The sequence below is a fragment of the Muntiacus reevesi genome, chromosome 1, assembly GCF_963930625.1.
Source record: "Muntiacus reevesi chromosome 1, mMunRee1.1, whole genome shotgun sequence".
In the NCBI taxonomy this organism is placed as follows: domain Eukaryota; kingdom Metazoa; phylum Chordata; class Mammalia; order Artiodactyla; family Cervidae; genus Muntiacus; species Muntiacus reevesi.
Window position 1 is genome coordinate 73,418,156 of NC_089249.1, and position 12,721 is coordinate 73,430,876.

Genomic DNA, 12,721 nt, shown 5'->3' on the forward strand with positions numbered 1-12,721 from the left:
ATATCTCTGGTGTCTCCTGCATTACAGTCAAGTTCTTTACCCACTGAGCCACCTGGGAAGCCCATATTCCATTTATAGTCATTATAGAGTATTTGCTATGTTTCCCATGTTGTATAACATATCCTTATAGCTTATTTTATACTCAATAGTTTGTACCACTTAATCCCCTATCCCTATATTATTGAATGACTTTCAGCAAGTTAAATATTTCTTGAACTTTGGTTTCCTCACTTATAAAATAGGAACCAAAAAAAGCTACCTCACAGAGTCTTTATGAAGATTAAATGAAATTAGTTATGAGGTTAGATATTTAAAATGCTATAGAAATATTTGTAGCTAAAAAAAATAAAATAAAAGATTTTTCTTCTCCTATAGTGTAGAAGTCAGTTTTCTGGTTTCCCTCCAGAAATGAGTTCTGATAAGAGTACAAATTCTATAGAGAAACAACTGGTTACACAGAAAAATAACTAGGATATTCTGAAAATTTCATTCATGATGATCTGGTTTTGAAAGAAGAGCTAGTTTCATCTTCATATGAGGAGTATCCTTAAGAATCTTATTATGACTATCACATCTTAGGGGGAAGCGAAGCAAAGGTCTCACTGGATATGCTTTCTTTGAAAGGTACACTTTGATTTAGTAAATTATAGATAGTTGTGTATTGTCAGTCATACCTAGCCAGAAGAAGGTTTTATTCCTTATATTTCTCTAGAATAAAAACAGATGAGTACACAATTATTAAACTCCCATCTCTATCTTAAAAGGAGATATGTTCATAATATTTTAATCTTAGCATTTGAGATGACAACTTTGGGGACATTAAACCAATGTGAGATTTGGCCCTTTTCTTATGAAAAGGTGACTGGAGGTTGTGAAGGATGTGACGCAAAAAGTGGTATTTACATTAGTCAAGTTCTCTACTTCTTACCCAAATAAGAATTACAAGAGAGACTCAGGAAAATCAAGCTAATTCAACAAATTATGATTGACACCATATTTATTTATCACCACCCATACGCAACTATGTGTGGAAAATTCTCTGACTTTGAGGGTGGACTGCCCAAGAGAGATCTCTTTAATGCTGTCTCTTTAATGGATAGATCTGAGAATTGCCCTGTAGGATTGCATGCGCTTCTCAAAGGACATATGTACCATCTATTGTAATAACATCATCGCTATGAGCTGTGACAGACAAAGGCATATGCACAGAGTCCACAGCCTTTGTTCATTACCCTCAATAAACAAACTTGTCTAAAGATTTCCCTGAAATTGAGCTGATAGACCTAAACAAGTAAGATAGGAAAAAGTATCCCCATAAGGTCTTTGATTCCTCTATCACATATAAATAAAACATGTTTTTGTAAGTCTTATGTAAACTCCAAAATACAATAAGCTCTATGTGGGAATAGAACATATGGTAAACATAAGTCATGAAGCTGGTAGGATAATTTTCATCTTATCTCCTGTTGACATTGTTTAGTGTCCTACACTCCAACCTGTTACTAAAGCCTCTGTTCTGCAGTACCCAGTCCAAGACAATACAGTTTTTCTATGTCCACATAAAATTGAGGAGCACTTTGTCAATTGGGCATAGATAGGGTGTTGTGAAGCCTCTCAACAACTCTTCTGCCTCAGGCCTCCTGTGCCAACTGAGATCAACCTCTGCCACCATAGAACTCCTGGCTAGAAGAGGAGCCCCAAGTGAAAATGAGATGCTGAACTGGGCAGAAGAGATCGCCCTGGGGCAGGAGTGGGATGCTTTTAGAGACAAATTTGAGAGTCAGTTCTTTGAAGGAAAGATCTGAGATTAGTCCGATAGGATCAGATGCTCTTTTCAAAGAAGCTATGTACCAGCTACTGTGATGTTGTTGCTGTTGTTTTTAGTCATGTCTGAGTCTTTGCAGTCCCATGGACAGCAACCTGCCAGGCTGCTCTGTCCATGAGATTTTCCAGGCAAGAATACTGGGGTGGGTTGCCATTTCTTCCTCCAGGGGATCTTCATGACCCAAGAACTGAACATGCCTTTCTTGTATCTCCTGCATTGGTAGGCAGATTGTTTAGCACTAGCGCTACCTCAAAAGCCCTTGGAGCTATTGTGACTACATCATCACAAACCGGCAGGTTTTGAGGTTTTCTTTTTATTCATATAAGTTTTTATTTTTATAAAATTTCAGATTTACAGAAAAGTTGCAGGAATAGTACAAAAATTTCCATATACTTTAAACAATTTATTGTGGTAACAGATGCATAATATAAAATTCACCATTTTATCCATTTCTATTAATAAGTATATATCAGTAGTATTAAATGCTTTCATGAAGTTGTGTAATCACCATCACTGTATGTTTTCTGAACTTTTCATCATTCCAAATGGAAACTCTATGCCAATTAAGAATAATTCTGTTTCCCCTGCTCCCAACCTCTGGTAGAGTCTAATTTATATTTTTGTAAAGTTGCATATCCTAGGTACTTCACATAAGTGGAATCATATATTTGTACTTTCTTGTCTGGCCTATTTCACTTAGCAAGATGTTGTTAGGTTCAATCCATATTGCTGTATGTATCAGAATTCCGTTTCTTTTTACACATGAAAAATATTTCATTGTATATGCATACAACAGTTTGATTACCCATTTATCTCTTCATGAACATTCGTGGTTCCCACCTTTTGGCTGGTGTGAACATGCTGTGAACATTGGTGTACAAGTATCTGAGTCCTTGTTTTCATTTTTTTCTAGGTCTATACTTAGCAGTGAAATTTCTGGATTATACAATAACTTTTTGTTTAAGTTTTTTGAGGAGCCACCAAACTGTTTTCCACAGTTGCTTTACCATTTTACAGTTCCACCAATAATAAACAAGACTCCAGTTTCTCCACATCCTCACCAACACGTATTATTTTTCATTTAAAAAAATATCTATTAACCATGCTAATGGATGTGAAATGGTACCTCATTGTGGGTTTAATTTAACTTTTTCTGATGGCTAGCTAGTGATATTGAATATCTTTTCAGGTACTTATATTTGTCATTGTTTATCTTCTTTGGAGAAATTTCTATTCAAATCTTTTGTCCATTGTTGAAGACTATACATATGTGTGTGTGCATATATGTATATATGCATGTAAATGTATACATACATATATGTATATTTGTACATATATTCACACACACATATTCTAGATATTGATACCCTATCACATACATGCTGTGCAAATATTTTCTCTCATTATGTGAGCTGCCTTTTCACTCTTTATATTTTTCTTTGATGCACAGAAGATTTAAATTTTGATAAAGTCTAATTTGCCTATTTTCTCTTTTGTTGTCTGTGTATCTCATGTATATCCAAGAAGTCACTACCAAATCCAATGTCACAAAGATTTTTTTCTGTCTTCTAAGAGTTTTATAGTTTTAACTCTTATACTTAGGTCCTTGATTTATTTTGATTTATGTTTTGCATATGGTGTAAAGTAAGGATCTGTTGTATGTGGATATCAAGTTTTCCTAACATCTTTTGCTTAAGGCTATCATTTTCCCTTTGAATCATCTTATTGAAAATCAATGAATCGTACATGTAAAAATTTATTTCTAAGATCTCATTGCTAGGCCCTCATGTAGGTCTTTATGCCCCATATACTTTTCACTTGTATTTCTTAAATGTTAATATTTTCCCATGTTTGTTTTATAGCCCCCACTCCATACTCTCTGTCACTTACACACACACACACACACACACACACACACACACACACAAATGTGTTTGTGCTCATATATATATATGTATGTTTATATAATTTTTATCTACATCTTTTTTTAAACTGCTGAAAGTCATTTACAGACATGATGTTCCCTGAATTCTTTAGTGTGTATTTTCTAAAAACAAGAATATTCTCTTATATTTTCTATTCTCAGTAGAGGTGATGTCACCTTCAAGGGGAAAAAAAATTGATTCTATGAGGGGAAAAAAAAAGAAAACCAGAGATACTGCATATGACCTCTGGCTTTTGAAAGCTCAACTATATCCAACAAAATCATATTTCCTAGTTTTCAATTTTTCTTATTAAGGAAAAATTAATTTAAATATCACTTTATTTAATTTCCCTTTGGCAGACAGGGTACAATAATTTTTTAAAAGATTTGAGGAACACCATGTTCCATAATCACACACTTATTGAAATCAGGAAATTGATAATGATATAATACTCTACTGATTTGTTTTGCTTTTACATTTTACCAGTTATTCAGTTAATATCTCATAAGACAAAAGAAAATCCTAGATCACCCATCACATGTCATTGCCATGTCTCTTTAGTCTCTCTTATCAGAACAATTCTTCACTTTTTAATTGTATTTAGTGACACTGACATTTTGAAGAGGATAGGCCAGTTGTTTTATAGAACGCCCTTTAGCTTAGATCTATCTGGTGTGTCTTTCAGATTGGATTCAGGTTGTGCCTTTTGGTCAGAAACGCCACGCAAGTGACGCTGTGTCCTTCACGGTGTCCTTTTCGTCCCTCCTCTCTCTGAGTGAGCACTATTCCAAGTGCTCGGCGTCCAGCAGAGAATAAGATTCGGTTTCTGCCCACATGTTGCTGACATTCCAGGAAGGAGTTTGCAAAACACTGGGAAACGTCACCCATAGAAAGAAAAGACTTAGGGGAAGCCCTGGAAAAGAGCTGGCCTTGTGCTTTACAGCCCCGTTTGATTGGACAAACTCTATTGGAAAAGCATCTAATCCCAAAGAAAAAATCTTCCTGTCTCTGTCTCTGTCTGTCTCTCTGAGTACTACAGATGAAGTGGGGTTCTCATGGAGGCGCTGAGTTTCTTGTTACTCAAAGGACAGCATTATGTAATGGTTATCATTTGACCTCTGCTGTGAAAGATCCTTTTGTTGGGGAACTGAGCTGGTCTCTGTGCCCTTGGAAAAATGGAAAAATAAAAAACAACTCTAGCAGCCTTAACAATCTTATCTGTAAATTGGAAAATAAAAATAGTTGGTACTTCAAAGAGTTATTGTAAAGATTAAATTCAGTAATGCATGAAAAGCTTTTAGCCCAATGCCTAGCATTTACTAAGAGCTTAATAATTACTGATGATTATTATAATTTTTAAGAAAAAAGACTATTTGCTTAAGTTGTTATTTTTCAAGAAGATTATTTAGTAAACAATTCTTTTAAAAGGACAGCCAGCATGGGAGGAAGCTTGCACTAATATTATTAAGTTGTACTTCAACTATGCCAATTTTTAGTTTTAATTTTTACTTATGACCATCAAGGTTGCACACACAATAGTTTCCTTCAAGGTCCCGTGGTTAAGTCTCTGTGCTTCCAATGTAAGGGGCACAGGTTTGATCATATGGGGAACTAAACTCCCATACGCCCCCTGTGACCAAAAGTGAATAAATAAATATGCATAGGATTTCTGCTGGCCAAATGAGGAGGGGCCATTCTAAGTAATAAACTATTAGTGGCTCACCAACTAAAAAAAAAAGAAGCTAAAGAAACTTAAGCTTCTCCATTGTTTGTACAGACCTCTTATAAGAATCCATCTTTTCTCATTGAAATAAACATGCATTTTCATGTACTCAGAACCTAAACACTTACTTCCCTTGTTGATGCCTATACAGAGAACTGAGGTCAAGTTCTGGCCGTCTGCTTTATTTGATGGGAAAAAAAGGAAAATCTTGATTTTAAGATCTCATCTCAGACTCTTTTCTCAGAACTTCATTGTGTGGCATATAGTAGATAAAATATAAAGGCATAGAAAAAAATGTCAATTAAGGCTATTTCTTTCTTCAGAGGCTTGCCCCTTCTCTCTGAAACAGAAGGTCTTTCTATAGAAAAATGCCTTTTTTTAGGTCACTTTGTGTCACATTGTTGATCTCCCATTTTCTCTTCCTTCCTGGATACCCCAGGTTATTGTTTGGAGAAGGACAAGTAATCAGAGATTTGAAGTTTTTATACATAGAAATGATGTACATAGAAACGACCTGATTTTGGGTGGCCTCTGAAAACAGAGAATAGAGGAAAAGGTGTGGAGATAGGTTCAGAAATTTGGCATAGATGATGACTATAATGAAATGTACAGTGAGAGGTTGTAATGGGTGAAGATTGTGGAAGAATTTTAAAACTTATCAGGTATTAACAATGAAACAGTTAGCAGTGTGATGCTAGCAGTAGAAACTTTCTCTATCTGCTCCTGCTATTAGTTTTGCTACACCAATAAAAATTTAGCTGGCTGCTATATTGTGGCAAGTTAGAGAAATGGGCTGGGTTCCTCTTCTGTGTTGGTGTGGGATCAAGAAAAGACAGTAGCCACAAGAGGTAAGGGTAAGGGAGACCAAATGGAATGAAGAAATCAGAATTTGAAGCAAGCCTAAAAATAAAAATCCTGCTGAATTTGCAGAAATTATAAGAGGATTTCAGACTTCCCGAGAGATTGAATGGTAAGTTTCAATTTTAAGTAAGTATATGTGTATGTCAAAGGACAGGGTGACCCTGACTAACCTGTGAGATGACCATGTGAACCAGCAAACTTTTGACAACCAGGATATGTTTAGTGAATATTGAGATTACCTTCCCTGGGGTGATGGGTGAACCAACAACCATTAGGGGAAGGGGGAATGTGTGATCCACAATCCATGTGTGACTTTGATTGGTTTCCTGTTGGGAAAGACAAAATTAAATCTACAGTATGGAGAAAGAGCATGGACCATGGAAAGAATACCATTCCAAGAGCTGAGGTGACTTTGAGCCAAGTGCCAGCTCTTCATCTAATTCTGAAAGACTCTGAGAAAGCAGTTCACTTTTTAATTTCTTTACATACCAGATATTCAGATCACTTTCTCTCGAGTGTTAGACATCCTCTCAGGACTGAACTCTTCCTTTCATTTTTCTTTCTTACAGGACACCCATGTTTGTTTTGTTTTACTTCACTTTGAGCGGGTGACCTATATTATTCCAGGTATCAACAAGTGCTTTAGGTCATAGCTATGGCCTACCACACAGTTGCACTCATCTCACACGCTAGTAAAGTAATGCTCAAAATTCTCCAAGTCAGGCTTCAGCAATATGTGAACCATGATGTTCAAGCTGGTTTTAGAAAAGGCAGAGGAACCACAGATCAAATTGCCAACATTCGCTGGATCATTGAAAAAGCAGGAGAGCTTCAGAAAAACATCTATTTCTGCTTTATTGACTATGCCAAAACCTTTGACTGTGTGGATCACAACAAACTGTGGAAAATTCTGAAGGAGGTGGGACTACCAGACTACCTGACCTACCTCTTGAGAAACCTGTATGCAGGTCAGGAAGCAAGAGTTAGAACTAGACATGGAACAACAGACTGGTTCCAAATAGGAAAAGGAGTATCTCAGGCTGTATATTGTCACCCTACTTATTTAAGTTATATGCAGAGTACATCATGAGAAATGCTGGGCTGGATGAAGGATAAGCTGGGTCAAGATTGCTTGGACAAAGATCAATAACCTCAGATATGCAGATGACACCACCCTTATGGCAGAAAGTGAAGAAGAACTAAAGAGCTTCTTGATGAAAGTGAAAGAGGAGAGTGAAAAAGTTGGTTTAGAGCTCAACATTCAGAAAACTAAGATCATGGCATCCGGTCCCATCACTTCATGGCAAATAGATGGGAAACAATGGAAACAGTGGCTGACTTTATTTTTTGGGCTCCAAAATCACTGCGGATGGTGATTGCAGCCATGAAATTAAAAGACGCTTGCTCCTGGGAAGAAAAGTTATGACCAACCTAGACAGCATATTTAAAAGCAGAGACATTACTTTGTCCACAATGGTCCGTCTAGTCAAGACTGTGGTTTTTCTAGTAGTCATGTATGGATGTGAGAGTTGGACTATAAAGAAAGCTGAGCACCGAAGAAATGATGTTTTGAACTGTGGTGTTGGAGAAGACTCTTGAGAGTCCCTTGAACTGCAAGGAGATCCAGCCAGTCCATCCTAAAGGAGATCAGTCCTGGGTTTTCCAACATCATTGGAAGGACTGATGTTGAAGCTGTAACTCCAATACTTTGGCCACCTGATGCAAACAGCTGACTCATTTGAAAAGACCCTGATGCTGGGAGGGATTGGAGGCAGGAGGAGAAAGGGATGACAGAGGATGAGATGGCTGGATGGCATCACCGACTCAATGGGCATGAGTTTGGGTAAACTCCAGGAGTTGGTGATGGACAGGGAGGTCTGGTGTGCTGCAGTTCATGGGGTCGCAAAGAGTCGGATACGACTGAGCGATTGAACTGAACTGATGGCTTACTGACTCTACCTAATGCCCTAGTTTTCATTGCTATTCCCCAGATATTGTTCTTTGCTTCCCCCTAAATAATTCTCCTTGATTAACCTCAATATATGTGTTTCCTCTGTCCAGACAGAGTATTCTTTCTTCAGAATCTTCCTGATCCTTCATCTTAATTAAGTCCTGATCAGTGATGCCTATTGCTACCAATTACCATTGGCAGAGAGGCATCATAAGCTTTAGAGATAACTTTTCTCAAATATCCAGAAATTCCTACCTATTTTTTTTATTTGTTTGTTTTTGTTTCATATGAGTTCTTTGGCTTTGGCAGGTAAGAGGGCTGGTGATGGTAAGGATGAGGAAGTATTAAAAATCAAATTTGTGTAGGCTGGCAAACATACTGTTGTTGGCTTCCCATCTGTTAGAACAAAATTATAGGAATTGCTGATTAAACAAATATTTTCCCTTTCAGGTTTGCAGTTAAGAGATGAAGCAGCTCCAATTGTGTCAAGCGGCTGTTTTTAGTTTAGTGGGAGTTCCCTTCTGCTTGTTTATATTGATAAGGAGTCTTAGATGTTAAGCGTTTGTGGCATAATACATATAGCATTCTTTTCATTTATTCAAAATACAAGATTTGTTCTTATTCTAAATGAAAAGGAATGGGAATGACAGTAACTAAGAAGATTCTACCTCTCAATATTGTCATGTGGCTATGTCAGTGTTATATTTGAAACTCAAGGAGAAAACAACTGTGTTCCAAACCCACCTAAATATGGAAGTCCAAAATAAATGAAGGTATGTTTTTTTAATTGCTACATTCACTCTGAAGTCCATCTATCTCCTTCAGCATCCACAGATGAAGTGCCTGTTCTGCTCAGCTCTATAATAAAGTGGCAAGCACGCTGCACCACTAGCATCACAGAACAGTTTCCTATGAGCTAGACTTCTGACGCTGGGCCCCAGCCTCACTTTCTCACAAGTCATCGTCTTCATCCAGGAGAGCAGTCGTCTGAGCAACCTCTAAGTCATGCTCATCCTGTGCTGCCAAGGCTGGGTCCATGACCATTTCTGGTCGGGGCAAGAGCGGGCATGGCAACAAGCTCCAAGTTAGGGTCTCTGATCAGCTTTCTAGCAAGCCAGAGGAACGGCTTTTCAAAATTGTAGTTACCTTTAGCAGCAATGTCATAATACTGAAGAGGCTTCTTTTAGTGGAAGACTTTGCCTTAACCTTTCAGTCCTTAATATCCACCTTGTTGTCATACAACACAATAGGGGTGTTCTCACATACTGGTACCAGATCTTTATGCCAGTTAGGCACATTCTTCTAAGCAACTCTTGATGTTACATTAAATGTTATAATGGAACACTGAACTTGTATATAATAGACATCTCCCAGTCCACCAAATTTCTCCTGATCAGCTGTATCCCATGCATTGAACATAACAGGTCCTCTGTTGATATGGAACACATGAGGGTGGACCTCAACACCCAAGGTGGCTACATACTTCTCAAATTCACCAGTCAGATGACATTTCAAGAATGTAGTTTTTCCAGTACCACTATCACCAACCAATATAAATTTGAACTGAACTTGGAGTTCTCCTTGGGCAGACATCTCAGTGTTACATGGCTCTGGTCTCTGCACCCTCACGGCCTCTGTGGTGGGGGAGTGAGGAGAGCTCTCTTTCAGAGGGCTCCCAAAACCACATCCTCATGGCCACTGCCTGCCACTGTCTTAAATATAGCATTCTTAATGGAACAGTTACCAGAACACTATAGGACCTGGTGCCTCAATGATATAGAATCCAACTACAATGCAGGAGACACAGGAGACATCGGATGAATCCCTGGGGTGGGAAGATCCCCTGGAGAAGGGCATGGTAACCCTCTCCAGTATACTTGCCTGGGAAAATCCCATGGAGAGGAGCCTGGAGTGCTGTAGTCCATAGCGTCACAAAGAGTCAGACAGGACTGAGCACATACACACACATAAGACAAATAGCATGCTTATGAGAATAATACATTAATTCTTATCAGAAGAGAATAAGCATTAAGTTCAATTCAGTTTCAGTTACACAGTCATGTCCGACTCTTTGCGACCTCATGGACTGCAGCACGCCAGACTTCCCTGCCCATCACCAACTCCCAGAGCTTACTCAAACTCATGTCCATCAAGTCAGTGATGCCATCCAACCATCTCATCTCTGTTGTCCCCTTCTGCTCTCGCCTTCAATCTTTCCCAGCATCAGGGTCTTTTCCACTGAGTTAATTCTTCACATCAGGTGGCCAAAGTATTGGAGTTTCAGCTTCAACATCAGTCCTTCCAATGATTGTTTAGGACTGGTTTCTTTAGGATGGACTGGTTGAATATCCTTGCAGTGCAGGAGACTCTCAAGAGACTTTTCCAACACCACAGGTCAAAACATCAATTCTTTGGTGCTCAGCTTTCTTTATAGTCCAACTCTCACATCCATACATGACTACTGGAAAAACCACAGCTTTGACTAGATGGACCTTTGTTGGCAAAGCAATGTCTCTGCTTTTTAATATGCTGTCTAGGTTGGTCATAGCTTTTCTTCCAAGGAGCAAGCATCTTTTAATTTTATGGCTGCAGTCACCATCTGCACTGATTTTGGAGCCCAAAAAATAAAGTCAGTCACTGTTTCCATTGTTTCCCCATCGATTTGCCATGAAGTGATGGGACCGGATGCCATGATCTTAGTTTTCTGAATGTTGAGCTCTAAGCCAACTTTTTCACTCTCGTCTTTCACTTTCATCAAGAAGCTCTTTAGTTCTTCTTCACTTTCTGCCATAAGGGTGGTGTCATCTGTATATCTGAGGTTATTGATCTTTGTCCAAGCAATCTTGACCCAGCTTATCCTTCATCCAGCCCAGCATTTCTTATGATGTACTCTGCATATAAGTTAAATAAGTAGGGTGACAATATACAGCTTTGATGCATTCCTTGCCTAATTTGGAACCACTGTGTTGTTCCATGTCCAGTTCTAACTGTTGCTTCTTGACCTGCATACAGATGTCTCAGGAGGCAGGTCAGGTGGTCTGGTATTCTCATCTCTTTCATAATTTTCCATTGTTTGTTGTGATCCACACAGTCAAAGGCTTTGGCGTAGTTAAAAAAGCAGAAATAGATGTTTTTCTGGAACTCTCTTGCTTTTTCAATAATCCAGCAGATGTTGGCAATTTGCTGTCTGGTTCCTCTGCTTTTTCTAAATCCAGCTTGACTATCTGAAAGTTTATGGTTCATGTACTATTGAAGCCTGGCTTGGAGAATTTTGAGCATTACTTTACTAGCGTGTGAGATAAGTGCAATTGTACAGTAATTTGAACATTCTTTGGCATTGCTTTTCTTTGCAATTAGAATGAAGACTGACCTTTTCCAGTCCTGTGGCAACTGCTGAGTTTTCCAAATTTGCTGGTATATTGAGTGCAGCACTTTCACAGCATCATCTTTTAGGATTTGAAATACCTCATCACCTCCACTAGCTTTGTTCATAATGATGCTTTCTAAGCCCCACTTGACATCATACTACAGTGTCTGGCTCTAGGTGAGTGATCACACCATCGTGGTTATACGGTGTCAGGGAATGTTTGATGGGAGGGTTCCTACGTGCTGTCTCTCATGAGTCCTTTGTCCCTCTTCAAGCGGAACAGCACGCTGCTCCCAGGGGCTGAGGTCATCGTGTGAGGCAGGCTTGGGTCTCCTTTAGTAAACATTCTCTTTAGGACAAAACTGCTTAGTCTCCTTCCCCTTTCTTGAGATATGGATTGTCTCCTGACCTGTGACTAACATTACCCCTTGTTCCCTTGGTAACGGTTGCTGTACGTTTGGTTTTCTGATCTCTACCACTCCCGAAAGAAGTTTCTTGTACTGCAGCCTGTATATACTCATAGAAAAATCATTAAAGCACCTTTGCTCCATCAGAGCTTAGGTCCCCGGGTCTTTTTCCCCCCCCCTCTCTCTCTTTCTCTTTTACTTTCTTATCATCGACTCCGTACCACCAGGTTCCGGTCCATTAAAGGACCCCAACAAATGGCGCCAGGGAACAGGGACACTGGGATACGTGGCATATCGGGCGGAGTGACTCGGGGACCTATTGAGATCAGTAAGTACTAAGGCGTGGGTCAAACGGCTGGCCAACCCCATTATTTTTCTACTTTACTTTACCATTTGTTTAAATTTCAGGGACTTCTGGTTTCATGCCAATGAATACAGGCTTGCCTTCAAACAGTAGTTGAATATAATCCTTAGTTTCCTGATAAATGCAGTTTTGATTTACAAATTTGGCTCCAGGTCAAAGAAAATGTTAAATGAGCAGCCAAGCAAGGAAAAAATATTCCAATTGATCTCTAGCCTCTATGGGCTCTTATTAAAGCTGTAATTCTGCCATTTCAAGGTACATTCTAGCCCTTCCAATATTCAGCAACAGACAGAACACT